The 24,373-nt window shown below is 37.0% G+C and overlaps 1 long non-coding RNA gene across 2 annotated transcripts in view; it reads right to left on the bottom strand.

Annotated features, from left to right (window-relative positions):
* The window catches only part of LOC755944, a 29,028-nt gene extending 9,351 nt beyond the window's left edge, over nucleotides 1-19,677 (bottom strand). Inside the window, exons 1-11 of one of the 2 annotated variants that reach the window (XR_004062063.1) lie at nucleotides 19,552-19,677; nucleotides 12,060-12,298; nucleotides 10,185-10,344; nucleotides 8,874-9,008; nucleotides 8,046-8,174; nucleotides 6,257-6,437; nucleotides 5,544-5,637; nucleotides 4,715-4,810; nucleotides 2,739-2,824; nucleotides 1,836-1,955; nucleotides 257-339 (exon numbers count right to left, since the gene is read on the bottom strand). This is a non-coding gene — a long non-coding RNA (N-acetylated-alpha-linked acidic dipeptidase 2). Of the gene's footprint in view, nucleotides 1-256; nucleotides 340-1,835; nucleotides 1,956-2,738; nucleotides 2,825-4,714; nucleotides 4,811-5,543; nucleotides 5,638-6,256; nucleotides 6,438-8,045; nucleotides 8,175-8,873; nucleotides 9,009-10,184; nucleotides 10,345-12,059; nucleotides 12,299-19,485 lie in introns of both variants that reach the window. The other variant, XR_004062064.1, reaches the window with a different exon arrangement.
* Nucleotides 19,678-24,373: the final 4,696 nt, after the last annotated feature.

Below are 24,373 nucleotides of genomic sequence, written 5' to 3'. Positions count from 1 at the left end.
CAAGTGATAAAAATCAATGCAGTTCTGATTGTTGCACTCATTTCAATTGTATATTTGACCTTCCAATATTCGAAACTGCCAAACTATCTAGAATTGTAAAGGACAGAAAGTAAAAAGAAGCAAGAAGAAACTAACTATATAGGACAAGTAATTATTTCTTAGGTATGGCTCAGAAATGAAGTTGAATCTCGTGCATCACATTTATCTAAATCGGCAACGTCAATTTATTTGTTAGTGGTTAATCCAGGGTTCTTACCTCAACCCATTCTGTAGATCCAATAAGACCTTGCTCCTCGGCACCCCAGCTGCAGAACATGATACTACGACGTGGTTTCCAACCTGTCAACAAATTCATTCGAAAAATACTTTATGTAAATGATCTCTTTTTAGATCTCATCATGACTGACGAGTAATTTGTATGGATAATACCCTTGTCTTTGGTATTGATAGGGTTAAATAGTAATCGATAATATAACATTATGGCTCTCTTGCTTTGCATCTATTGAACAAGAAACTAATACCTGGGGTGTGTTTCACAAAGATACTAAGTAGAACTTAATCTTAAGTTGGCTTAGAAATTATGGAGGGCCATTTGTAGCCTTAAAATAAAATATATTCATAAGCAGAAATTCAAGGATTTTTAGACTTTTCATGAATGATTTGAATCAACATCTAATGCTTTTTTAAATAACTTTTACAAAATATTTTCAAAGGATCTCTGTGAAACACCCCCAGGATCAGTAGCGTAGTACTACGCAGGATTTTTTACCGAGAGGGGGTTAAATTTGAAAATCGCGCCGAAGAGCACATATTTCTTTTCTTCTCGAAAATTGGAAAATTATGCAAACCGATATTTCGTTCAGTGGGGGGGGGGGGGGGGGGGGGGAGGGGGGGGTAAGGTCACTTAAAAAAAAAAACCTTTAGCACATTTAAAAAAAAAATTAAACAAAAATGGAGAGGGGGGGGGGGTTTCCTGCAAAACAACACATTAACAAAATTGGGGGAGGGGGGGTTCACCCCACACCCCACCCCCACCCCCCTGCGTACGCGCCTGACCTAGACCTACAGGCGATTTGTTTCACAACAAAAGCATAGCACAATAGCCTATATAGATGGCGATTCCAAAGTAAAGGCTGCTAATGTTTGACAACAAAGGACGTGAATTTTGATTTGAAACCAGATTGATCATCATGACCAAAATATAAACACATTGTACACTATATATTAGGCCTTATTAGGGGGTAGTTTTGAAAACATGTAAAACATTCAACAAACGAAGAATTGCTCTTACGGGTAAAGCTTCCTCAAAGAAAAATAAACTAAAGTCATCTACAGTTGAGTATCCTGAATGAATGAAAAACTTGAGTGTCTCTGATTGAAGGCTTACTTCGAATCATCGAGTCCTCGCATCGGGTCGGGTGTTCGCGTTACCCAACCTTCGTGAAAACCCTACGGCAAAAAATAAACTAAAGTCATCTACAGTTGAGTATCCTGAATGAATGAAAAACTTGAGTGTCTCTGATTGAAGGCTTACTTCGAATCATCGAGTCCTCGCATCGGGTCGGGTGTTCGCGTTACCCAACCTTCGTGAAAACCCTACGGCAAATCTACGCAAAAATCGCGCCCTTAACGTGCATCTTCACATGATTTTCCGCTTTCATTTTACGAAAAGCCGTGTAACGCGACCACCCGACCGAACGCGATGACCCAACGATTCGAAGTAAGCCGTTCTACCCCTGTTAATCATTTTTTTTATACGCCCCTGCTGCATGTAAAATGTCTAAGAATCCGCCTCTCTATCATTCTAAGGGTAGATAAATGGTTATTTGTTTTACCTTTCTCCACCATTACGCTCATAGCCCTGCTGAGCTCGAGCATGGCCGCTGTACCACTGCCTGCATCAATGGCGCCGAACCCCCAGGCATCACGATGATTACCAATCAGGACGTATCGATCTGTAAAACCAGATAATGGCATTTTGGTTTTCATCAGTTAGCAATAGGGACTTTTAGATTTAGATAGGGACACGGAAAACGTGGACTGCCCTTTTAAGGCAATGTGACATCCTTTTAAGGTACTGGCAGTGACGTCAAATTGCCTTAAAAGGGCAGTCCGCGTTCTCGTCGTGCAGAATCTAAAAGTCCCTAATCACACCCTTTTCGAACCAAGATACGAAATTAAACAACGACCACAACAATGAACAAACACATAGTATGCACCGTTAGTGAAGATTTAAAAAGAAATTAATTGAATTTCACCATTCTTTTGAAATCCGAATGGCAGATAAACGAAAACCCCGTGCCAAGAAATATTACTTTTTAATTAAGACTAGTGGATAATAAGCCTATTATAATAAAGGAACAGTGGAATGAATTAAACGCTGTACATCGTTATGCTTTGGTTTTTTCTTCTTCAATTTGGCTTTAAAACATCTTGAATACATGTGCATGCTTTACAACAACTATGCCAAGATTTGTGAATAATTTTGTTAGCGATATTATTTTGATATACGGCGTTTTCATCACCAAGACATTCTATTTTCGCTTGGTAACGACATGTTTTATCACCTCATTATCTGACACCTATATGGCCCCAATAATTGTTGGGACTATTAGTCCATGCCACCGCGTAAAATCATAACAAAAGGTTTATGTTATTCTGTCACCATGGCTACCCCATGTGGCATTGCCAATTTGAAACTATCCTCATACCTCATATCCTCATACATGTCGTCATACCTGGTTCAACACTTCCTCTGAGTACTCCAATCACGTCCCATCCAGTTGCCATCTCGTTTTTGGTGTAAATACTCATTTCCACCTGCCTAAAAATATCAAGTTTGGACACAAATCAAAAATTTGATAAAATATTTCTCGAGTTATATTGTCGGGGGAGGGGGGGGGGGGGGGATATCGTACTGTTTTTAAATAATAATAATAATAATAATAATTCAGTTCTTTTATAGCGCATGATACGTTATGAAATAACGTCTCTATGCGCTTCCAAAAAGCTTTGGACTTTATTACCCTAGCTTTAGCTCCGGCAGCCTTATCAGCGCACAGTGCATTTCAAGGAATAATCCTACCAGGTACCCATTTACCTCACCTGGGTTGAGTGTGGCAAAGGTAGATCAATGTCTTGCCATAGTAGTGCCACGGCGGGACTCGAACCGCGGACCTTGCGATCGACAGTCCGGTGACGTATCCTCTCGACCACAACACCTCTACAGTGTTTATAGGGACATTGAATAATTGGAATTTAGGGCCCTAACTGCTTATGCTAATGACATTGTAAGTCATCAATATTAATTTACAACTAAATGACTTATAGTAGGAGACCAGCCTGTAGGTCCCGTGACCAATCTCTGGGAACAAAGGTTTGAAAGTGTTTTTGTGTTCCCTGATGAATACCGAACAATTTTGACTTGGGCTGCCCCCTTGAAAATCCAAGGCATTTTCGTGAGGGGTCAACAAAGGTCACACAGGAATAAAAATTCAAATAGTTCCAATCGTGTCAATATGCATATCAAATTACTCGTCTGGTCATGAGGATTCCAAAAATGTATAGTTTGCTATGCTTCCGATCTCAAATGAGGGCGCTATGGTCAAAAACGTTGAAAGGTCAACACACTTTTGACTGGTGGTCAAATTCACTAACACAGTCAACCTTATCAAATTGCATATCAAATTACTCGTCAGGTCATAAGGATTCCAAAAATGTATAGTTTGTTATACCTCCGACCTTAAATGAGGGCGCTATGGTCAAAAAGTTCAATGCACTTTAGAAATTCACCAACAAAGTTAACATCGTCCGATTTTAATGATTTTCGTGTCTAATAATATGTTTTCTGACATAAAAAGTTCATCTAAGCAACTTTTAAAATCAAAAGTGGTTGCCATAACCTTGAAATTTCCCCCAAACCCATAGATAAGAAGTTGTTAGATGTTTGTCACCGAAACGGCAGCCATTTTGAATGTACATGGTCAAGGTAAGCACTTTTACTTTTGAAAGTTGTATAGTTGAATTTGCCATGTCAGAAAACATATTATTAGACCCTAAAAGCATTAGAATCGGACAATGTTAACTGTGTTGGTGAATTTCTAAAGTGCATTGACCTTTTTGACCATAGCGCCTTCATTTAAGGTTGGAGGTATAACAAACTATACATTTTTGGAATCCTTATGACCTGACGAGTAATTTGATATGCAATTTGATAAGGTTGACTGTGTTAGTGAATTTGACCACCAGTCAAAAGTGTGTTGACCTTTCAACGTTTTTTACCATAGCGCCCTCATTTGAGATCGGAGGCATAGCAAACTATACATTTTTGGAATCCTCATGACCAGACGAGTAATTTGATATGCATATTGACACGATTGAAACTATTTGAATTTTTATTCCTGTGTGACCTTTGTTGACCCCTCACGAAAATGCCTTGGATTTTTAAGGGGGCAGCCCAAGTCAAAATTGTTCGGTATTCATCAGGGAACACAAAAACACTTTCAAACCTTTGTTCCCAGAGATTGGTCACGGGACCTACAGGCTGGTCTCCTACTATTATCTCATTTCCTTTGGTTTCTCACTGCTTAATCGTAAGAGAAATCCTCATGAATCACATTTTTAAAACGTTTTCGAGTAAGCAAGGTTGTGTTACGCAGTGTAAGATGTTTGCTTGTGACCTTCAATAGATGTATGAAACATCTTTTCTACTTACATATCTGCAAATTCACCAGCAAATCCCGGTCCATATTTGTACGTCAAATCTAGACTTCCCGCCCAAGAATCATCAACCGTTTCACCAGCCATTTTCCTGTGAGGAGAAAAAGACACGAATTTTGAACACCATCTAGGGACTATTATTTTACTAGGTTTGTTTTCACCAGTGATCGTGTGAATTTCCCCTAAAGTTGTCATATATTTTTTTAATAAATAATTTAAGTAAATATTGACCTAATCCTACCACGAAAGCAGTAACATTTATAAAACCATCAATACTCATCAACGATGTGCTTAATAGCGCGTTAAAAGTCTTTCTTTACTTTTATGTTTGATTTTGCTATTTATATTGAACAGTTTCATGTTTTTATTTATAGAGAAAGAGAAAAAAATTTATTCCGACTGTTATAATTAAGTGGAATAATGTATGAGATAAAAAAGATCATCTCTTTTGTCATCTTAAAGCAAATAGAGCTATTAGCAAGGAGAAAGGGAACATACTTGAACATTCAAAACAATATGAACATGGCGGACAAAGAAAGAGGACAAACTATACAGTTCCTCATTCTACCCTCAACAATTGCTGTGGTAGACAAAGGGACATCCCTTCACTGCTAATATGTAAAATGTGTAGAACAGGTGAATATGCATGTGACACCTGTTCTACACATTTTTACATAATATCAGTGAAGGGATGTCCCTTTGCCTACCACAGCAATTGTTGAGGGTAGAATGAGGAACTGTACATTTTGTCCTCTTTTTTTGTCCGTCATGTTTATAGTGCGGGGCACCTAGTTTGTAGCTGCCCCATTCAAAACAATACTTACTCAAGCAATATTTTGGCATCATTGTAACCAATAGGATGAATCGGGATAGTTGGAAGCATAGTAGACTCATTTACAGGCAAACGGTAAGCACTCTCTGTTGGAAAAAAGACAAGTCAAACGAAATTGATGATAAATAGCATGTGATTGTCGATATGGGAAATGATCTTTAAAGAGGTCCACGGAATGGAAAGTAATAACATGGAAGGGTGTATTTGACTTATGATATGACCGCATGTACAGGTCATGTTCAACTGCTTCACCATTCATTCACTTTGGGTTTGGTTTGAATGATCACTGCCGGGTCTACAGCGAACCGTGTTCGTTGAATATCTTGGGGAACCTTGTCAGCAGTTTCAATGATTTCAATGTTTCATCTCAAATTTACTTGTTTTTGCGCTATTTATTAGGATCTAATCCAACTTGCATTCATAAATCGTTGCAATGTATGGAAGGCTCAGATAAGCTACTTGGTGGTTAAAACGTTCTATCAAAACACATTCCAGCCTCTATCATACTTTGTTTTGCTGTTTTGTTTGGGGGGGGGGGGGGTAGGAGGGGGCGGGAAAATGCCTCCCTAACTACCGCACTCACACCTACCCACACATCCGCACACACGTCCAAATCTACCGCAAACCCACGCACGTACACGCACACTCACCCACACATGCTCAACGGTACCACACAAACACAATAAGATAAGAAAGTGAACCTACCGACTGCGGGGTAGTTTCGAGTGAGGGGGTCGCCGTTGCCATCGAGACAACTACCCCTCTGGGTCCCAGTGCCTGGTAGGTACAACCCATTGGGGTAGGTCTCCCCTCCTTCGACTGCATAATCTTTGGGGTCGGAGTACAGGATCAGACCCGCAGCACCAAACTGTGCAGCGAATTTGGCCTGGAATTGAATTATTGAAGATGGTAATCACGATGTTAATATTATTATACAAGTCATGTCTAATCATAATGATGTTTACTACACTAATAGTACCGGTAGTTATAGATATTTTATACTGCTGTCCACGATGCTATCCACAAAAATAACCACTCATATATGATATAACAGTAAAATGATCGCAGCGACTTTCAAAAAAATCAACCAAAGAAAATTTCAAAAGTACTGTTTTTAACCATTTGTAATGTGCGAACATTATGAACATTACAATGACGTATTATGTAATTCGAAGATGATTTCCATGGGACATACAATGTATTGAAATTGAGTCTTTTCATAATAATGGTTAATTACCTAATATCTTCAGGGTGCTCTTGCAATGTGGTAACGAGAAGAAGAAATATTGTTTACAGAATCAGTCCAAACGTTATCTCATTTATCTGTCCTAGTTTACAGGAAGGATTAGACTACCCTGCAAGGTCACTGGACAGGGGGTTATCTCACCAACTCAGCTCTCAATTAACATAAGAAAAAGAGGATCATGGGGGACCAATGGTCACCGATTACGCATTCGTTTTTATATAGAGGGAGCAAGTAGCTACAAGTAGGACAGTGTGGCTTTAAAATAGATAAAATATGCACGACGGTTTTTGGTTGAAGATGTGTAGTATAGGCTAAGTAATGCGAAAGGAAAAATGTCAAGAAATTTCAATCAGCGAGTTGTTCCGACCAATAAATTGTACAGTGGTGGTAATAGTAGACTTTTGGATAATTTGTTTATGGCACAAGGCTAATCTGCCAAAAGGTCCATTAATTGAATAACACACGGTCTCTTAATCAGCAAACAAGTAGTGCTTTTTGGTTGTTGCAGTGAATGTTTTGCTGGTCCAGCAATACATCAGCCGCATATTTATTAACAACTATTTTAAGACAGTTATTTTTACTCTGCGACCTTATGCAACAATCTGACTTAAGACACAGGTCTACGAATAGAAGTAACATGTATTATGAATGACCAAAAACACGACAACAACAACAACAACAATACAACAGACATATTTAAAATCGAAATATATTGTTCTCGAATATGTAATAGGAAAGAATGAATAGCGCACTTAGACCGTTGTCTCCCCCGTAGCACTACAGCCCCCAAAAGTTTAAACCTTTTCTACGCCACCATACCTAAGCCCATCGCACACTACTCGATCTGACTACGATCCGATTTTGGTCGAATCTGCAATTGTAGCATTTGTTATAAACATTCAAACTTCTATGATTTTAATAATCATAAGCCATCAAATTCCAATGGATTTTAAGCTTAATTAAAGAGGGAATAGTTAAATCGGCTCAGAGTCATAGTGACGTCATACTAGCAGTTCGACTGTTGACGATGTGAATCCGATTCGGCTTTTAGTCATCATACTAGAAGGTATAAATATATTAAAATTCCATTTGTAAGTAACCTTATCATTATTTAGAACCTACATCAGGGAGATGAAGTTTGTTTACATTTCAATATCTAATATTCTATCAAAACTTATCGTGTTATTTCTTCGCTGGAAGATCGTACGGTGCGCGATGGGCTCTATTCTCCTCTTTCTATATTCTCACCTTATCTCCTCTGTAAATCTTGCCATATCTTGCAATAGCAATCTTACCGGTAAGATTGATGGGTGAAGCGAGGCCTTCCAGAGCTTCAAAGTCCGCAAGTTCAGCGTAGTTTACATAAACAAGATCGCCCTAAAATCGAAAAAATATGATTCTGTGCCAAAATGATAATATATTAAATCCAGTATACCCTAAGAATCTGAATGTTCATCCATGTCAACTAAACTGACCTTATCTCGAAGACACATTATTATGGTTGATTTCTTTATTACATACCTTCCCGCGGTTTTTTTTACAAATCAAATTTGGATTGATTCAGGTTAAATCAAAATTGAACAAATGTTCTCCCTATTCAATGTGGCATTCGGCCCATATTACTGAATATATTACCAACAAGAAATCCCTCATGATTAAGAATACCAAGTTACAAAAATTGTTTCGTTTCTTCTTGTTCGTTCGATTTTTTGAAAACTTTCTCTTGCATGATTTTCAGATTTTTAAAAACTTCTAACCAGGGCAACTTTTTCGATTGAATTTTAATCGTTTGAATGACTCTATAGTTCATTTAATTGAGTTTATTATAATTACTATTCTTCTTCTTCTCCGTTTTCTACTTCTTTTTCCTCTTCTTCTACTCCGTCTTTTCATTATTATTATTGTTATTACTATTAGTAGCATCATTATCATCATGGTTGATATCATTATTATGATAACTATCAATATTATTACAATTACCATTATCATTCTTATTACTATATCATTATTATTTCAATCTGGTGGTGGTAAATGCTCCTACTTAATATCCCGGTAAAAATGAGAGAAAAATCATACCAAGAGAATACCGGAGGCGGAGTAGGCGTTGAAAGGAGGAAGAATAAGATCTTCCTTCTCCCTAGATAGGTCGTCTAAAGGTTCCTCTTTCAACTGACTCTGGAAGTAGACGTCACTTCCGTTCAATATCCGGATCTGGGATGGAAAGTGTCACGAAAGTTTGAAAATGTGACCATGCAATTTATAAGAATTAAAAGAGCACAAAGAATGAAGAGGATGGAGAAATATAACTTGAAAACAAGATGGCGACGATGCGTTAAAGGTACTATGTCCCTTTTGCAGCCAACCTCAAATGCTGTAGAACTTTGCAGGAATTATGAATATGTCATGTATGTCCTATCTGTGAAATTTAAACGTTAGCGGTATCCTCATATTTAAATTATGCAAGGAAAACCGTTTACTTGCTAGACTTCACTGTCAGACACTATTGAGTGACTGACTGGCTTTTTTTCTTCTTTGGTAATAACATACATGAAAAGAGTTGTAAAGGGTACATGAGTATTTGTCTACATCAATAACCCACTTCTTGTGATGGCCAATATTAAACTGATTGAATCTTTGCGCAGCATAAAACGTATGACCATTCGGTACAATTGTCTGAAAATCAAGACTATTACTTTTGGGCTCTATAGCCCTAAAGTCGATTTGACAACTAATAGTCGTTATTTCCCTCTTGAAGACATTTTCAAGCCCCACCTTTTTTAGGGAAGTTCTAAATTAGTATTATCTTTCAAATGCAGTAGGAATTTAACTTTTAATTTTTTTGGCAGCAAATGGGACATAGTCCCTTTAACAGTATTGAATACTGACAAAATACGGAAAGTTGGAGAGAGAGAAAGATAGAGAGGGAGAGAGAGAGAGAGAGAGAGAGAGAGAAAGAGAGGGGGAGAGAGAGATGGGGGGGGGGGGTTCATGAGTGAACAACAATTGAGAAAGTATATCATGAGAGAAAGAATAATTAAGAATTAATTTAATATAACCTACAGTAACACAACAATTTTGAAAATCCGAAAACTATCAGAAAGTTTTTGTTAAAATAAACTCCTCTCCATTATCTAAAGAACACCACGATTGATACTACAAAGTAAAAGATGTGTATCCTGTCTTCTTGTAGACTTCTACAATACCTCCATCTCACTTCTGTAACCAAGTTAAAATGAAAACGATCGGAATAATATAACATAACGCTTCGAAAATCGGTATTTAAGGATATAATATTAGATGGGAGAGGAATATAATATATGAGATATGAGAGAGAAGGATGGAATTGGTTTGAATGATATGAGAAAGAGATGGGGATAGAGGACGTACCGCATTATCTTCTCCTTCCACCTCTGATGGGAAAGAGAGCAAGACGTCGTAAGCATATATCTTAGCATCGAATCCATAGTTGGTCCAATTCGTCTGGATATCGTCGGCCAGCTTCTTGTTCTCCTTCGTACCGGCAACATGCGGGTCTCTGGTCAGATCCCTGTGGGAGAAAATAATGATTGTCAACTGCTAAAGTGGCGTAGCCTCCAGTGGGAGGGGGAGAGGGGGCACGTGCCCTAAGTCAAATCGTGAATAGTTGAACAGATAAAAAGAAAATAGAGGGGACAGAAGACGCCACGACTCCTTCCCCACCATCCCACACCTAGCCACACTTTCGTCGTCCCGTCTGACGCCATCGTGTGTACACGCAACTACTAAATTGATTAATTTCTGGAGTCCTCGACCACTCGTGGGTGTTGGAGCATGGACACGCATGCACTGCTCGACTGTGTGTTTTCTTATGCATAATAAGCTTATAATTCCAAGCACTGCATGTGTTAATGTTTTTTTATTTAAAAAAATGTTTCTTTCTTTCTTCCTTTCTTAATTACTTCTTAAAGCCCCACTGTACTACTTGTAGCTACTTGCTCCCTCTATATAGAAAACAATGCCTAATCGGTGACCATTGGTTCCCAAAGATCCTCTTTTTCTTATGTTAATTGAGAGCTGAGTTGATGAGATAGCCACCTGTCAGTGACCATCCTGGGTGGTCTAATCTCTCCTAGCCAAACTAGTACAGACAGCCTTTAAATAATCCACACTAATACAAGCACTGGTTTTTAGTTGATGTCTCGATTTCTTTAAAAATACGACTCTATTAAAACAAAATATCATGAGTTTCTTACTTATCGGCATTTGATACAAATAAGTTTCATTTTAATGTTTTATTATAAATGTAATTTGATATTCATTTTATGTAAGCATTCTTTAATTTTTTTGATTGAGTTTTGGAAATATAATTATTTGAATTGAAATTGAAATTGATTTATGGGAGCTGATGATGTGCACTTTAATTATCCACTGAGTAAGGCAGGTCCACCATAATGCTGGTGCCCAAAATAGGTCTAGACCAAGGCAAGCGACTTATGCTCAAATATGATATCACACCGATTTAAATAACTATTATAATATTGCACTGATTAAAATCATTCTTATGATATTAAGCCGATGTCAATGAGACTGACAAGGAGCTTAAATTACGAATATTTTGTAATACCTTGCACGTGGCAAATTTCAAAGAAAGCAAAAATATTTGAAAAGTATCCCCTTATAAAGTGCTACATTTAAAGCATCATTAAGCTTGAGGCTTTGAAATATTGATTGAGATGACATTAAAAATATAAAATATCTTTAGCTCTTGTTTTAAAGTCATATTATTAACTTCAGGTCAGACTGAAAATCACCATAAAATAAATTGGTTAAATTAGTCCATTAAATTATGAGGTGATAAACTTATCAAACTCTTTATCCCGTAACAATTAATGAATTCTCTAGTTAATGATGCATAAACAAAACTAACATTATCATGATATTTGATTGCTAGCTTATTTTCGTAACAACAATTTATCCTTCATTTCCCTTGTTTTAAAGAACTCAAGTCATTGGTACGGAAAAGTCATTGGTACGGAAAAGTCATTGGTACGGAAAAGTCATTGGTACGGAAAAGTCATTTGTAAGGAAAAATCATTGGTACGGAAAAGTCATTGGTACGGAAAAGTCATTGGTACGGAAAAGTCATTGGTACGGAAAAGTCATTGGTACGGAATGCAGGGATTGATACCGTGAAGAGCTACAAGAGGCAATGGACTATATAAGTAAAAGCAGGCTAAATATTTAAAGAGTTTTCTATTTTATTTTAAAGCGCAAAATACAAACCATAACACATCCGTGGCGAACTGCACGTTCATTTCAATCATCAGGTCACTCGAGATACCTTCGTCGGCCTCCCTTCGGGCATTCTCGTATGAATCCGTCACTCGGTCGGGACCCGAGTACCAGCCGATCAGCACGCCGGCTCCGATGCCCACAGCAATCGCTGCACTCACAGCTACTACTAATATCACCCTCTCGTTTCCCATCCTAGACTAGGGTTGCTAGATGATGATGAGCGAAAACTAAAGGAGAACAAAAGAGAAACAAAACGCAATTATACTGAGTACCAATAGGTTATTTCAGTCGTATTTTAAGACAAATCGACGAAATGAGCGTTTTAGATAAACACGATCACAAAATGTCAGAATTATCTTCATTCAACGAAGATAATTCTGACATTAATTCTGACATTTTGGGGTCGCGTATATCTAAAGCGCCCATGTCGAGTGAAGAGCGTATACGGTGGAAGGACAATAGTCAGAAATGAAAGAAAAGGTCACTAAAGATCTATACTTCCATTAATTCAGTTAGCTAGGTCAAAATAATACTAAACAAATGGAAAACACAGACTTCTGTCGTACTTCCCTTTTAATAATCGACTTTAGACTGAATTGAACTGAAGGGGGTGGGAATGGAATCGGTAAGAGCAACAGCGAAATGGAGCAAGAGAGAGGGAGAGAAAGAGAGAGTAAGGGTGCTATAGATATAAAGAGAGAGAGAGAGAGAGAGAGAGAGAGAGAGAAGTAGAGAAATAAAAAAAAGATGGAGGGAGAGAGAAAAATAAAATATATAGAGACAAAGGGGGGACAAGACACAGGAAGAAAAATAATTGGGAGCCAAGTTTGCTGCCATAGCCACCTGCACCTGTCTGTCTCGACTATGACCTCAGTCACACTGCCAAGCTGACCCCATACGATCCCCAACCCGACCGATTCTTGGCCATGGAAGGCATAGTGTAACTATCGTGCTCGGTTTCGTCAGTATGACCGGGGGATAACCAAACAATGGAGTTTTGTATCGGATATAATGGGAGTATTTTAGAAGAACCGCTAAACAGATCATTCTTAACTTAATCCAGTTAAGCAGGTTTGGTAAATATGCTTTTAACAGTCAAACTGGCGCCCCTTTCTTTTTTTTTTTTGGAAAGGAAATGGCGCCTATCGTGACCTTGATCCAATATTTGCTTAATGATTTAGCGCTATATAGGCCCTATATATTTGAATATGAAGAACTTTCTAGCTTTTATCAATTCACACTGTCCTGTATACCTTCTGTGATACAAGACTTTTCGTTAGCTTTATTTTTTCTCTCCCTTTTGAATGATTTTAAATTGTGCTTATAAGGCATTAGCGACATTATAGATATTAGTTTGCATCATGCAAAACAGAAGAACACCAAGAGAAACTGATGGGTCATAAGTCTAGAAGCTAAGCACGTGTTCGTTGACAGATTATGCCCAGCCAACAATCTCGAAGGAAGGAGCGCTATTCATATTGATAATCTGTCCACAAACTTATCAGACCTGTTGGACGCTATTCGCATTCGAACATATCAGCAACCAGAGGGCTTTCAACGATTGTGAGAGGGGGCGGCGGGCGAATTTTTTTTCCGTACTCGAGAGGGCAAATACCCCATGTGCGCATGCGCGTGGACTTGTGATTTCTCTGCTACTTCCCATACGAAATGTACATGTATTCCATATAATAGAGATATATACTACTAAGTATATATCTCTATGATGTATTCGCATCTACTGTGCACGATTCGCGTTCTACGAGTAAACGATGGCATAGTAGTCTTCAAACACAGACTCTGATTTGCCAGTTTGACAAAACAATTACGCATATATCGTGCGTAGCAATAGTACTAGTATTCAAGTCTGAGTAGTTGTATGATTCAGACATTTTAGTGCTTACAGAAATGCATCCCAAATTGAATAGCATGGTATAGTAGTCTGCAAGCACAGACGCTAATCGGACAGTTTGACAACATAGTGTCTTGAGTAGTGCTTTATATTCAAATATGTGTAGTTTTATGATTCAAACTGTCAGATTAGCGTCTGTGCTTGCAGACTACTATACCATTCTATACAAGTTGGCGACTTTATTAAAGTACTTCTCAGCACACTACTAGTATGTTGTCAAACTGTCAGATTAGCGTCTGTGCTTGCAGACTACTATACCATTCTATACAAGTTGCAATGTATTTCCATATGCACTACTGGGTCTGAATCATACAACTACACAGACTTGAATAAGCACATCGCGACACATACGCATATTGATTTGTCAAACTGGCAAATCAGAGTCTGTGTTTGAAGACTACTATGCCATCGTTTACTCGTAGAACGCGAATCGTGCACAGTACATGCGAATACATGTACATTTCGTATGGGAAGTAGCAGAGAAATCATAAGTCCACGCGCATGCGCACATGGGATTTTTGCTCTCTCGAGTACGGAAAAAAAAATCGCGGGCGGCGGAGGGGATGGGGAGGGGGAGGGGGAGGGGTAGGGGGGGGGGGGTGCTTCCAAGATTGTCTCCATGCTCTCCCTGAGATGGGGGCATGGGAGAAGTGTAATTGTAACACAATATTTTCATCTCTCCGGAATACGAAAGAACAAACCAACATTGGCTTCTTATAGCTGGGCCCCTCTTTCAAAGCAAAATTTGAATTATTTTGGGTCGGTGCTATTTCGTTATACAAATATTTACAATCTATTAACACGAACAAGGTTAATATCAAAAGGCATTTAGTGTCCATACTTTTGTTTCATCATACATGTACTTCAAAAAAATATACCCAACTTTGTTCCCTTTTCAATTTCCCTTGAGGGCCTGAACGCTCTCAGTTGATTAAGGCATGTCATATTGCTAGGCAGCTGCAAGATTATATGATACGAAACTGTAATTAATATGTTATTGTAGAAGAAGGAGTAAATTAATAAAGTTGTCACGATGACAAATTGCGAGTATAAAAGTATGCCGCTGTTGTAAAGCATGTACTTGAACTTTCTCCCGTGATGCCCGATCCAGGACTCACGTCCCTTTTCCAATTTTATGGGCCCTAATATTCCCTGGTGGATTAATGAGGGGGGGGGGGCGTAACCGGCCCTTAAAACTCCGATGTCATACCCTAAATACACAAAAGAAAATGTTGAATTTCAGATCCAATAAATATGCCTTGTCAGAATGGATTTTCTTGTTTAAAGATTAAATGTGCGCCTATAATTTTGATTACCCTCACCATTTCTAGCCTGAGTGTATGGTTAGATAATAATGTATGTTGTAATGCATGTAGAATGTATGGCATGCGTTCATAAATAACGAATATAATTTTAGTCCAGGGTGATATATATTATGTAGGCCAGTGATTTATGGAGCGCTAGGCGTCAACCTCTTATTCTCTTGAAAATAACCACATTCTCTATCTGAAATAACAAACATAGTCATGTCATCATGTAATAATGTCTTGTTTCTATTTCATGGATTGAATCATTTTGTTTTCAAGTTAGTACAAGTTGACACAGCCAAAGTTTTGATCTTTGTTTCTCTTTTACATACATGAATAATATTACTTTATCCTGATGAAAGTTGTCAGATGTATATTAAATGAAATACATAAATACATCATAAAGAGCTTCACACCCGGCGCTCTATAAATCTATCGGCTAAATGAGACCTATTTCTTTTTATTAATATGTATTTCACCTTAATGAATACGAGATCAATTTTGTAAAAATGATCTGAGTATCTTTAAAAGCAGAAACGTTAAAAGTAGGAGTTTGAGAGATAGGTATACGTATCACGTACTTGACCTCGTATACTCTACAGACACCAACGCCCGTTACCGTGTCGAGTGCCAAAGTAAATAATACTGATAACCCCCGCCTAACTTGTAGGACAGATCATTTACACAAGAACATATTGTGCACACATACTGTGGAGTAAATTAAGTTTACTTGAGTAATACTCAACACAACACACGTCAGGTCAAATATAATAAATAAAGGGATTTGAATTCCTTTTTCTGTAAATTATAAGAATATTAGTAAGTATAAGTAGTAATAGTAATCTTAGTCGTATAGTCTTAGTAGTATTATAGTAGTATTAGTATTAGTATTAGTATTATTATTATTATTATTTTTAGTAGTAGTAGTAGTAGTAGTAGTAGTAGTAGTAGTAGTAGTAGTAGTAGTAGTAGTTCTGGTAGTAGAAGTAGCCTAGTAGTAGTAGTAGCACCAGTGGTGCTAGTGTTAATGGTTCATTAAAAAATGTTATTATTAGTGATAGTATAGCAGCTGTAGTAGTATAGTAGCAGCAGTAGTAGTAGTAGTAGTATTAGTATTAGTAGTAGTAGTAGTAGTAGTAGTAGTAGTAGTAGTAGTAGTAGTAGTAGTAATAGTAAAAGTAGTTGTAGCAATAGTAGTAGGAGTAGCAATAATAATAATTGTAGTAGTAGTAGTTGTAGTCGTAGTATAGTAGTAGAAGTAATAATAGTAGAAGTAGTAGTACTAGTAATCATTATAATAGTGAGCATAGTGGTAGTAATAGTAGTAATGCTACTAACAGATGTAGTAGTAGTAGTAGTACGGCTTTTCATAGAATATTAAATATTGTATCTTGATCATTTCTTTCGCACGCATATCATATTCTATCTTAAAATAGGTTTGAAAGAGAAACAAATTCAATCAATAATTTACCGAGGGAGTAATTGTCTAATTTCACTGAACGCAATATTGAATATGACGTTGATTATTATACAATTAATGAATAACTACTGGAAGTAATTCAGTGCCAAATGATAATCAATATCCTGAAGTGGGCCACGATTATATGGGAGGTTCCCTACACCCCTCCCTTCTTCACGAACAAGTTTGCTTTGCATTCTATGTTTGCCTTTAGGTCACGTGGTGATGATAGTGTTTAATGAAAAATATCGCTAATCTTTGAGCCTTCCTGTATCAAGCACTAATGGTGTAGGCACTTGGAATTATAGATAAAGATATTTGCAGCTTAAGATTGATAATGCCCTTTTAACGAGAGGTGACTGACTCTTCACACGTTTAAAGGTCGGATGTAATTACATCAGTTTTAAGAATATTCTAAGTATTGGCTGACTGATACTTAGACTGAATACTTTTGTTTGTTTGTTTGTTTTATTTCCGAAAATCATCATAAAAACAATAACACAATATAAAAAATCAAAGACTTGTATAACAATAATTGAAAGATAAAACGGCTGGATAGTCCATTTCACAGACATTGGCCTAATGGCTCTGTTCTTCCATGGAGTCCTTTAATTTAATGCTAGAATGATATGACACGCGGAAAGCAGGAATTATGGGTTTAGGGGGCTCAAGGGAGCTTTTAGCGCTTCCTTCCCATTTATTAACCAAACGGATGGACGCCCCTGCGTGGACCGCTCCCCCAACCCAACCCCCGAGCCCCATTTCCTGAAATCTTTCCGCAGTGTCTGCCGTTGTATGTCTGTCATTTCCGATGACCTTAATGTGAGGTTATGGGTTTGGCTGCGAAAAAAAGAATAATTGGCGTGAGAAAATGAACGAATGTTGCTTTCTATAGTTCAGCGCAGTTCATTTCCCTGCCAGCAGTGATTTTGTCACATCACGTCACATCAACCATTCACTACAATGTAGAGTCCATTTAAGCAGGCACGTAGCCAGAGTTTGATGTTTTTTTTTTTTTGGGGGGGGGGGGGCACATACATGTAATCGATCAAGGTAAAAAAAAGGGGTCTAAAAAACTTCAACCGATCTTGGAATTTTGGGGGGCACGTGCCCCCCCCCCCGTGTCTACGTGCCTGCATTTAAGATGAAAGGTAAAGAGAAGAAACTGTCAGAATTGCTCTGCTCGTCAAAGGAGCATGATTTCAAAATATATTTTCACATGCATATGCGCACAATGTTTTAAGCAGGAATACAAAGGTTCTCGCATTGTATCATTTGCTAAACACGAGAACCGTGAAGGATTCTTGAAATGACAAGAAATCCGGATTTCCCAGGCCATGAATATAAAAGTGTTGATCTTTCAAAGTGTCGGGCTGCCACAACCCCACCCCTCTCCCCACTTAGCCTATGTATACTCCTGATTGGCTTGCATGTGGTTGATACAGGGGCATCCAAAGCGAAGGTTAACAAAAATGGGGAAATGGAAAAAGAAGAAGAAGGAGAACAAGAAGAAGAAGAAGAAGATGGAGAAGACACTAATCAACCCTAATCCTATAAATTAAACATCTTTCGCGATATAATAAAGCACGGTGCAATTAATTGTCGCAGTAGCATTACTATTTCGGAGCGACGAAAAGAAGTGGCATTCGTGTATAGGTCATGGTGACCTGTGTTTTGATATCAGTGTAATTCAAATTACGAGGCCAGATGTGAATAATCTCTACTTTTCATTTTCAGGTCGGAAACGATTGTTGTCGTAGAACTACGATGAAACTGAAAGAGCACACTAGTACAATACAAATTCGAGGCCAAATATAATGGAAAATATAGTTTGTGGCTTTTTCATGAATCTATTCAATATAGAAAATTTATCTTCAATCGTTTTGCTAGGAGATCTGCAACCATACGAGAATTTCGAAATTTAGAGAAAAACAAACAAATAAACAACAAACCAATTTTGCTTACGCTAGGTCAGACAAGGCCAACAAATCTTCTGAATTGAATAACGAGCCCCTAAAAATTGTTTCTTGCGATTATCGAAGAAATTTGATAGATAAAAGCCTACGTGGGTTAAACAAGTAAATATTGCTGTTTCGTTTTGCCTGTTCATGTAGATAAAGCTAGGAAAATAGAATTGGCGATTGCGTTTAATAGTCAAAGTTTCTAGGTTGAAATCACATACTATGACTATTTCACAACGCTCTATCTGTCAATGAAGTGCAGGTTGGCAGTCCATAGAACTTCCAGTGACTACTTCTGCCTTCATCCAAATAAACTGCATTCATTTTCTTCACACCGCTGGATATATTTAGTTCACACAATGGGATGTATAGCCCTTTGAAGATTACTAAAACAAGTGGGGACGTCACCCCCCCCCCCGATAAGTGGGCCGATAAGCTACGCCCATGCCCATATGAACCTGGTCGCCCGTTATATCGACTTGAAAAGGGAAGAGTATGATGTAAACAGAGCTAAAATTTGATATTTTTCACAATTGCCAAAGAAAATAGTATTTGAGAGAAGAAAAAAAATTAACAACGGGCAGAACTTACATCATATTTTAGAAAAAACCAGTGACCATCATTAAACTATAAGAATTAGTTATCCGGTGAGTATATATATAGATTAGACTCAAATTATATTTTTGCATTAAAACTATCAGTGAACCTCTTTAAAAAGAAGCGATAAAATTACAAGACAGTATTCGAAATATAAAGTTCTTGAAGAATGAATACGTACCGTACTTGATTGTAAAACTACAACAACAGATCTGCAACTAAAACATTTAACAAATCCCTGACTTACCTTCTGCTGTAGTCGTGTATGAAACGTTCTTCGTGCTCCGTGTAAAATCTCCGGACGAATGAATTTCGATGTCAACCTACAAATTTATACCTGCAGGTGTATACGAAGCGAGTTTGAGAAACAAATTGTGTGTTTGTCGTGCGTTGATCTTGTACTTTGAGCGGCAGCAGAGAAAGGGATGGGGCGGGGTCGATTGGAAGATTTTTTTTATTACACTTCGTTGAGTCCAAAGGTGAACTCTAGTGAGCATTAAAGGTAACTAATTCCTCAAGCAAAGTGCCACTATTACGTGAATAACATCAGTAAAGATTCTATAAAGAACTGTGCCACCTGCTCAAGAATTAAAAATAGTCATGATCACGATGATAGTCATAACAAGTTATTTCTCAAAACATATCTTTTGGGGCCATGACGAAATATGCAACAAGAGATAACCATTTCAAAATGGTAAATTAAATAATGATGAATAAAAAGAAAAGGGTTAAATGCGTCTGAACCGTTAGGAAGAACAGGGCCAAAAATAATGTTAATGGGTCTGAATAAAGCAATCCAGCCGTATGTGTTTGATAATTAAAATTTATATTAATTTACTTATGTTCACATACTTATGAGCTATGTGTTTATTAAGTATGCATATATTTATATACGGAAAATAAACTAACTAGCACTCAGAAAACAAAGAAATACAAAGAAATATGAATAATACCCCCCCCCTCCTTTTTTAGGCCTAATATTTCCTTTATTCATTTTCTTCCAAGTAAAAAGTAATAAATATGAAATCATGCTCAATAAAAGCCTCTGTTGTCATTACTCCCCCCTCGAAAAGGGGCCTTCATTTCATGTACATTTTTTTTCATGAACAGTTTTATTAAGACTAATATGATTGGTGGGACCGGGCTTTTTAGTGCCTTCCCGAATTGCATTCCACCATTGTTATGGACTATACATATATTAATTTGGGTCAAAAGGATAGATTACGCCAAGCCTCTCGTTTCTTCCTCTGTTGTTTTACATGCGATAATGTTCCATATTCACATCCAGATAAAAGGGACATATACATTCTCATAATATGATTATGTAACATATAAAATAGCATATATAGCATTTTGAATTGGTATATTGTATTTTCTTTGCATACCTGGTGGATTCTCAATGAATACTTTGTAACTTATATCGATAAATACACATATACATATATACATATTAAATAAATATTTGTTGTACTTATGTATTGAAGACGATTTATAATTGTGGATTCCGTTTCAATAAATTTAAAACTGAACTTGAATTTATAATTACTCACCTCGTCATCGGGGGAGGGGGGGGGGGGGGTACTTAGATTTGGTTCGGCCGGGAGTGCGCCCCTGAGGCCTTCAAACCCATATCCAAGATGGATGAATATTCCCGCCCATCTTGTCAAAAAGATAAATGATTTCATTTTTTTTTGCAACTGGGATTTGCAATTTAGCGAGAATATGGGTGAGATATTATTGTTCTGAAGAAAATAATAACCCATGTTGAAGGTCAAAGTCTTAAAGAGGGGCCAATTTTAAGGATTTTCAATGAAAAATCATACCCAAAGTTGAGGTGTTGTTTGGGGGCGCCCCCGACCCATTAAAGCAACACATCATCGCATTCCATAAAGGGCGAGTACCCCTCCCCCTCCTGAGGTCGTAATCAGATCAGCACTGTTGATCTATTGATATTATTATGTGACGTCATTGGTCTTGATAAGAAAATCCTATTAAGATCCAGATTGAGATAAAGTGGAAAACATATTCCGATAAGCATAACACCTTGCACGCTTGATCGAATATATATTTTATTAACCATTTTGTAAACCTCAACAGAAAACAAAACAAATATCATGTATCCATATTTAATTGAAACAGAACTTTTAAGAATGCAAAGTTTGGTAAATTGATACAGAACTTGTATCCCCGTTTTTAGAAAGAAGTGTATCTACAATATTCTTGATTTAAATTCCTGAACTGCATGACTTTACCCAGCCCATTAAAGATAAGTTTAAGTCGAAGTGAATATTAATGGGCTTATCATATTTTTTCTGAAGAAACTTCCTCAACCTATTTTGCACGTCACCAAGTATATATATATAAAAGAACAGTTTGAGAAAATAAACAAAATATATCCACAGGCAGTCTTTCCCTTTCGGATGAACTTCAGTAGAGTTACAGGAGCATATCCAAAATTGACAAACGGGGGAGAGGGGGAGAGGGGTCATGGATCTCGGCTTCCCTACCCGCATACCTACGTAGACATTCCGAATCGCTATGTTCGATAGAGTTCACAATGTGAGTTCAAATGGAGAGGAGGGGTGGCGTAGGGGAGGGGGGGGGGGGGGGGGGAGGAGGTACACGATGCCTGGACGCCATGATGGTTTTCAAACCAGACAGAGTTCGTTATCCTATACTCTGAAACGGTCGATCTTTTCCCGAAAAATCAACTCAAAGGCTAGTAGCCTAAGACCCATAGGAATCACGGTCAGATTGCTGGTAACTTCTTGGTCAGATTACGAAATACGTTACTGTCATGTTTGTACATATTTGGTGACGTATATACAAGGCCAGTATTGGAATTGCCTAAGTGAATTTTTCCCTAATTAGTTATGATCGTGTCTTTTTAATTTGTTTTAAAACTAAAACTTCCTTATAGTCATGCATACATAATATCTTCATGATTTTAACCTGACTATAATCATGTGCACATGATTTCTTTGGTAAACCTCGAACTTCAGACTTCAAACGTATTCACAAACTCACGTACTTACAAACTCACACGTTAATGACCAGGGCGTGATATACTAATTATAGCGATAAAATCATCTATCCATTTAGATAAAAGATTATCAAATCATTTAATTTTTAACTGGCTGACGTGCTTATCGCGATTTAGATTAAATTTATCTTTAATCAGTATTTATGTAATCGTATTCCGCTTGCTCATAATAATTTAAAGACTATAATTCCTCCCCTTAGGAGCCTATATTTTGGAGCTAGCTTCCTCCTTGTTCCACTTTTATTTGAGCATGATTAGTTCAGTCTTTTCAATAATTAATACTGCATGCAAAATAATTGATAGGACATAATGACCTTCCGCTTAAGTCTCTGATAATATCATTCACGCTTTGCTTATCATGTGTTTTTGTGAACAACAATTTCCAATATGAAAATGTAAAATATTAAATTAAAAAAATGAAACTGAATCTAAACTTTATATTCATATTTTACATCCATTTGAATCGGGACATGAGGCTACGCCATTAGAAAAATAAACAACCTTTCCTAGTATTAATTAACCCATTAAATTTCTGGTGTGTAATTACGCCGCTACTTAAAATGAAAAGAAACGCAGGTTGTTCCACATATCTATCAGTCATAATGAATGTAATGTTATAAAATGGAACATTGTTTTTTTTTTATATCTTCATGACAATTAGCAATGTGATCATATTTGTTTGATTCCGTTCCAATGATACAATAGATATAATTCAATTTATTTCTTTTTACAACAAAACATCAATCATAATAATTTACGAAATTGAGGAATACATATTGGAAACTGAGGGGTCCACTAAAAAGCAATGCTTTTACAATTGTGGACCCATCAAATTATATTAAAGAATAATGAGTAATTAAATTAAATACGTGGTGGTTTATGATCAAAATTCCAAAACATGATACTATCATGTAATGAAACTGCGTTGTTGAAATTTTGCTGTAATAGCTGATAAATATAATAAGCCATATTTCTATAATACCCGTGTTTGCAGTGTTTTGTTTATGCGATAATTCTGACGTATTAGGCTAAGTTTAAGTATTGGGTACTTGTGTCAAGACTATATTTATCAATAAATATCAGTTATTTGGATTGTGTGATCCTAATAAAATGGTTAAAAGGTGAATAATGTTCTCCGCAATATAAAAATAAGCTACCATAAAGTATTTGACAGTATTGGCAGCATGACAAAATTGGATATAACTAATTCTATTAATTGTATTGCAGTGTTTACTTTGAACGTTTTGTTCTTAAAGTTGTTAGACATTGTATAATAGTATTTAATATGGCAATGTTTTTGTTCTATAATGTTTTGTCAATAAAGAAACAGAATCAGAGTAAAAGGTAGCGATTTCTATCAAGGTTTTGCAACAGTTGTATTGTGAGAATTTCTAAAATTGCTCATCTTTCTAGAATGAAATGATGATTATACTTATACAATCATCTTTTTGAGACCATAGGGTTAAATGTCATTTAATTTCGATAGGACACATGCATCCTTACATTGTTTAAAGATGGCTTATTTGATTTTCTAACCTATATTATAGTGCCCTTTTCCGCAAGCTCAACACACACAAGTCATGGTTACAATAACACTTGGGCGGAAACATTTACATGCAGTACGGCTCATCGCCTTTATAAAACTAGTGTTTAAACTCCTTTTAAATTGAAAATGAGCCAAAAGAACCTACCTACAATGATTATCCCGGGACAGAGGCGGGTACTAAAACACACAAACCTTTGGACCGGTATTTAAGTTACTTCAAAGCCCATTAAAGCTTGGATACGTTTGGTTGACAAATAAATGCTTTTGTGATCATGATGATTGTTCGTGCAGGGTTACAATATAATCTGTCTACACACCAATGCGGACGTTGTACAAAAATCAAAGAGGTTCATCCATTCGTAATTCGAAATCTTTTGTGCTTCATATGTACTTGAACACGCCCCTTATATTTAGAAAGTTTGCATTGGTTTGAGGAGCTGAAAGGTGCATGAACAGGGATATTAAAAAAAAAAAAAAAAA

This window comes from Strongylocentrotus purpuratus, unplaced genomic scaffold, assembly GCF_000002235.5.
Source record: "Strongylocentrotus purpuratus isolate Spur 01 unplaced genomic scaffold, Spur_5.0 spur5_scaffold_7, whole genome shotgun sequence".
In the NCBI taxonomy this organism is placed as follows: Eukaryota; Metazoa; Echinodermata; class Echinoidea; order Camarodonta; family Strongylocentrotidae; genus Strongylocentrotus; species Strongylocentrotus purpuratus.
Note: the sequence above shows the minus strand (reverse complement) of the source record. Positions and strands in the feature narration are given on the sequence as shown.